We start from the raw sequence: 6,082 nt of genomic DNA on the forward strand, positions 1-6,082 counted from the left end.
AGGGGGTAAATTGAGTTTTCACAACGAAAACGAAGCGAAAACTTTTTCGATTGTTTGCCTTTATTTTCTTGGATTTTGCGGGTAGGGGGAAAGCAAATTTAATAAATGACTTTATAGTTGTTTCACTGGTTTGGCTTAGACCGGGGAGAGGGCTTGGCGGGGGAGATGGCAACCCCTTGCCCCCCTTCACTGTTGTGCAATTTATGCTCATTTTATGCGTATATGCGAGGTCCTGCCAACGGCTGTCAGGACTATCAAAAATTAATACTTTTCTTTTTCTCGCAATTTTCACGTAATACTTTGTCTGTGTGGATGTGTGGGTGCATATGTGTGTGTGTGTGTGTGCTACCCACACGAACAACAAAAGTTGTAAAAATTTTAATTTTTCCCTCAATATTTTTGGCATTTTTCCTCATCTTTCTCCAGGCGACATATGTGCGGCAAATAAATGCCATATACATAATGCTTGTGTGTGTGTGTGTGTATTTTGTGTGGGTGTGTCAGATTTGGGGGCTGTAAAAATCAAAGACTAAACGGCCGGCACGTCCTTGTGTACATGTATATCGCAAAATGAATATGCCTCCTAAGCCTTTAATGGCTTTAAAATGGCCAAAAAAGAAAAGAGAAGAAGATGCCACAACTTGAAGACTCAGAAGAGTGAACAACACTTTCACCTGTCTCCTCTTTAAGCCGTGTAACCTCAAATAAATAAGACACAAAGGAAACGAAAGTAAACCATTCAAAGTAACCAATAATTTTATTTTTAATAACAAGGTCGGTGCCTTTAGATGGTTTCTTGGCCATCGGCCTGGCCGCTTTAATCACCTTTTAAACGACATGTGAGACACGACCACACAAAACCCGTAAAAAAAAAAAATATATATATAAAAGAACTAGAACCAGGAGCAGGAGCAGGAGGTTAGTAGGCATAGGGAGCATCCCACAAATAATTGGTACAATTTCCTATCAAATTTATGTGCCATAATCGGGAGCAGGCAGGTTCAAAGATAAAAATCGAACGCATTCCAATGACCCTTAGAAACCTGCGACAGGTGAAAAGGTAAACACACGCACACACACACACAAAGAAAAGGATAAATGGAAAATGCCTTTTTTGGAGTTATTTTTATGGCCACCAACCGAAAGCGTTTTGTTAACAATGATTTTCTTTCCCTATAAGCAACTATTTTTTTCTTTTTTGACTTCAACTCGTTAGTTTGGGTTAGACAAGTCCTTGTTATCCTTTCTCCTTTTCTTTATGCTTATCTCTTTCTCAAGATTTAGCTGTCAGAAATGTCTCAATCGTCTCATGGCTTTTGGGCCCATAATCGAAATTCCATTGAAACGTAAAATTGCCAAAAAAAAAAGGAAGGAAGAAAAGAAAACGAAACGTATAAGCCATACAAACTAACGGTTTATATGTAGGCGCCATTGTTGACAGTTTTCTCCTTGGGTCCTTTTTGCCCATTTTCCTTGTTGTTTATTTTATCTCTTCCTCCCTTTCTCCACTTCTCTGTCTCTGACTCCGTATACCCTTTATACAATGTTTAACTTCGTTTATTGATTGGCCAAAAGATAAGATGTTGGTAGAGGAGACATGACATTTTCCTTGATATTATCATGTTTGTTACAAACTAAACTGCAATTGAGTGATGAGTGGAGATTCGGTAATGCCTACCAGACGTTTGTTTGGGGGAAGGGGATACGTTGAATGGGTTTTCTCTGGGATATTTGATATTATCATAGATGAGTGATGATGAGTTGAGTCATAACCACAAACAAAAGAAAGGGTTTTGATCTTAGAGAGTTGATATTCGAAAAAGTGATGAGTTTGTTAACATTACGGAAAAGGATATTCTACAGATGTATGATGATTGACTTTGGTAGAAGGCAAAGTGCATATGACTTTATAGACCAAACAAACCAGGCAAACTTGACTTCGTTTGGAAGGAGCAGCTTTAGTTCAATAAACCTTACCTAATAGATATACTCAGAATCAAGGAAGATGATTTCGAACTTACAGAAGACTTTTCAAACCAAATGCAACTGCCAAAGTAGAATCAAAAGGGACAACGCTGTACTTTAATTTCATCACTGATCCTTCAATATGTTTCCACTTGCTTGGAATATTTAATCTGCCACCTGAAACTTCTGCCTGCCTTTTTTTTTTTTTGTTTTTGCCATCGTATTAGTGGCAATTATAACTTATGATCGATTATGGTCTAAACTGAGTCGGAGGGAAGAGAGATAAAGAACACACAATCGCACCTTGCTACCTGTGAGTACCGTGTGCCAACTCAGCAGCTGCGATCTACCCAAAACTAATCTTATCAAAAGAGGCGCTCGTCAGAAGTCATCCCCACCTAAAGGAAGACAGCCAAGATCAGCAGGTGTATGTGCATATATGTATGTATATTCTCCATCCATTCTCTCATTTGTTACAATTACCCAAAACATTTATGCGGCGCGGCATGCGCGCAAATGGTTTCCAGGAACTCACTCGAAAACGTCTTTTGCCAAACTACAATTTTTTGCTGATAAGATAAATAGCAAAAAAGACAGTTACGGTTCGTTGCCAGTTGGATAGATAGATGGATGGATAGATATTGATCTCAACAGTGACCATTGCCCGCTGTGAACGCACAGGGAAAAACGAGTCGATAACAATTTGTTACAATTGTAGATCTCTGACAACTTACCAGTTGACTCAAAACTTGATTAATTGTAGGCGAAAGAGTTTCACGAATAGTTTTAGTTCCAGTTACAGTTTTGATCTTTGTCTGTCGAAGCCACAGGGTGTCCAGTGCTCCCACTCTTTCTCTTTCTCCCTCTTCATGTTTTTTAATTGATATACAAAGAAATCCAAGTGATTAATGTAGGCGGCAAAAGAGTATCTAGTTCCTATTCAATATGTCGTCATCTTCATCATTATTCCTTCTGGGAGTAAATTGAAAAATATTCCCATCTAAACTGGACTACAAATAGTACCCAAACACTAAAATAACCCCACATACAAGTTACAATTTCATCGTGATAACAATAATAATAATAACAAGCAATATACAATATACACTGCGCGTCATCAGTTTAGGACACTCGTTTGACTAGCTGAATTCAATTCAGTTCAATTTATTTCTCTAGAATAATATAAGTATTGAAAGGGTTCATCCAGCTAACACTATAATCTCTGATTATATTGAATAGAACTTGCTCTTTAAAAAAGTTGAAAGAACCTAAAAAAAAGGTGGGACGAAGTTTGGGATATTAGTTTAGCCTAAACTGTATATTAACTTCTACTTTTCTTTTCATTTTAGATGTAAGTTAAACGGACTCTGGATTACGGCTTATCCCAAGAGGAGAGACCCTGAAATAAAAAAATGTTGTGCCTACATCCTGGATATGGTGACTTCCTGTGGGCGAAGTTTCCTTTCGTTTCCGTTTTTTTTTTGTTGGTTGGGGTAAGGAGGAGGTCTCTTTTAACTGTAAACAAACACAACAAAGCTGCAAATATTAGAAAAAGCAGAAAGCTTCTTCGAAAGGAAGGTTCATCAATGCACACACACACAAAGAAAGGGGAAGAGAGCGGTGGGTGGAAAGAGAGCGGAAAGGAGAGGAGGCCTAAAAATGAAAAATAAATAAACCAAGTTGAAAGTTGACAGGCAGCAACAACAAAAAGGAGTCGTCCAAGTCCAAGTTGTCGTTGTTGTCTGTTTTTGACAAACAAATCCTTGGGCCAAGCCGAATCCTTCGTTGTGCGTGGTTACGCTTGCCAGGACAACGGGTCCCCCAATGGATGGGTCCTCTCTCTCTCTCTCTCTATCTTTTAGCCAGCTTCACTCTAGCCACTGGCCTAGAAAATTGAAATGTTTTGCTTAGCCCCGAAAAAGAAAAACCCCAAAAAAAAAAAAAAAAAAAGGGAGAAGAAAATGCAAAAGCAAAGGGAAATCGAAGAAGAAGAAGCAGGAAAAACGAGATTTTCATCAACGCGTGTCCACACACACACACACACATACACACGTGATACTTTGCTCTTCTTGTAGGTGTTGCTCCTCCCCCCTTACTCCCGCATTGAAAGACGAAGGCGAGAGGCTATAGCAGCTGCAGAGCGATTTCCTTCGGTGTAAACCAATTATCGTATCAATAAAATCGAAACGATTTTTATTGTGCCCAGGATTTTGTTCCTTCTTCTTTTTTGAATCGACATCCAAATCGAAGTTCACTCTTGTTTTCCCTTTCAAGGACTTGATGGGGGCGTGACAAAGGCCACTAATTGTAAGGAAAGGAAAGCGAAAGCCGCTCGAGCTGAGTTGCCCCGCCTTTTAGCTCCTTTCCTTGAGCCGGAAGAATGTAATTAGAGGATGCCCGGCAAGAAGAAGAAGCCGATGGCGCAGACTACTTTAGAATAAACCTTGTAGGGGCGTGGCACGTGTGCAGTAGAATGTAAACTATAGTCAAATGATCGGCATTAAAATCAATGAGTTTAGCTCAAGTTTGGTTGGATTTCCTCTCAGTCTACTAGGGCTGGGAAAGTTGCCTAATCCCATCGCTCTCGTTTTTCTTGGTCCACTGCCCTTCATTTCCATACCTTGTTAGCCCCTTTTTTTATACGTAAACTAAGAGAAAAAGGCAATTAACCAATTAAAATGTCCACTGTCCGCAGCGAACTCAAGTGGAACCTTCAAGGGTTAAATATGTAGTTTTGTTTGTTTTTTTTTTTTTTTAACAACAAAGATGTCATTCCTCTGATAGCATACCAAACACACCTGGCCTAACACCCTTCCCCTACATTTCCCCACTACCTCTTTAAGGTCATAATTTGAATTAACGTCTAAGATAACGCCTTTCGATCGTGCGATGGAGTATGAAGAAGCAGCAGTAGCTCTTCGTTAAGTGTCAGTTATGGAGTAAACGTCGGACTGTACCTAAACCTGGAGCCCATTAACGACTCACATTTCGTTACAAAAGAAGGATAACAACAAATTAAAGGATTTTCGTCTTTTGTGTGCCTTTTGTTCGAGTTGTCTGTCTGCCAGTCAAAAGGATTCCGAGAAATTGTAACAGAGAACATTTTTCTATTTAAGGTAAGAACGTTGCGCAATTTATAGGAATTACCTTTTTTTTCTTCTTCAACTGGAGTGGGCGTGGCTAGTGCGAAAACATAAAAAATATATAAAGCAAATGTCACAGCAATGACAAGAGAGAGAGAGAGACAGAGCAAAAGGACTTAACTTTTCATGTTGTTTTGATGCGATGAAGTTGTCAGTGACTAACACAGAGTCAACCCTTTTTATTTTGATCTACCGTAAAAGGGTTCCTAAGCCTTTCCCCCTTTTTCCCTTTTTGACGAGAATCATTTAATGGTTTATTATGTAGCATTTGGGGTGAGTTTGAAAAATGAAAGGGGTATACATAAAGGGTTGTTAATGACACCGCTAATTGTTGGCCAATTTGTTGGTGTTAACACCAAAATAAACTTCAAATAGGTGTTGAAAAGTTAAGTTTGACTCCCAGAGATGATGTCTGGTATAACGAATTCTGATCATTGGTTATATTAGCGGCACCTGTCACTTGGAACCGAGTCTTAATCGATGCGCTCAAGTGAACTCATGTGAAAATTTTTCTTTTATTTTTCTTTGACCAGCTATAATTAAAAACTAAGACAAACGATGACAATAGGGAGAATGAGGAAGTAAAGGAACAGGGAGCAGGAGTACGACGTTTGCTGCTTCTATGCAAATGACAGGACAATGAATGGACACTTGGTGTCCCATCATCATCATCATCGTCGTCATAATACAATACAAAGAGAAAGAAAGAGGCAAAAAAAAATAAATAAAATGGTGGACGGCTAATTAAAAACGTAGCCAAGCGAATGCCGCTGAATAAACACGAAGCAGAGCGCGATAATGGCCAAAAAAAAAAAAAAGAAACGTGAAGTGAAATAAAATAAAATAAAATGAAAAGACAGGCCGGCAGGCAGGATAGACAGGACAGGCGGGCAGATAATGTCCTAAAATGGTCAAAAAGGCAAAAAGGATATCGAAGGCTAAACAAAACCAAAAGCGACAGGCGGGAGAGCTCA

This window comes from Drosophila tropicalis, unplaced genomic scaffold, assembly GCF_018151085.1.
Source record: "Drosophila tropicalis isolate 14030-0801.00 unplaced genomic scaffold, ASM1815108v1 contig_593, whole genome shotgun sequence".
Taxonomy (NCBI): Eukaryota; Metazoa; Arthropoda; class Insecta; order Diptera; family Drosophilidae; genus Drosophila; species Drosophila tropicalis.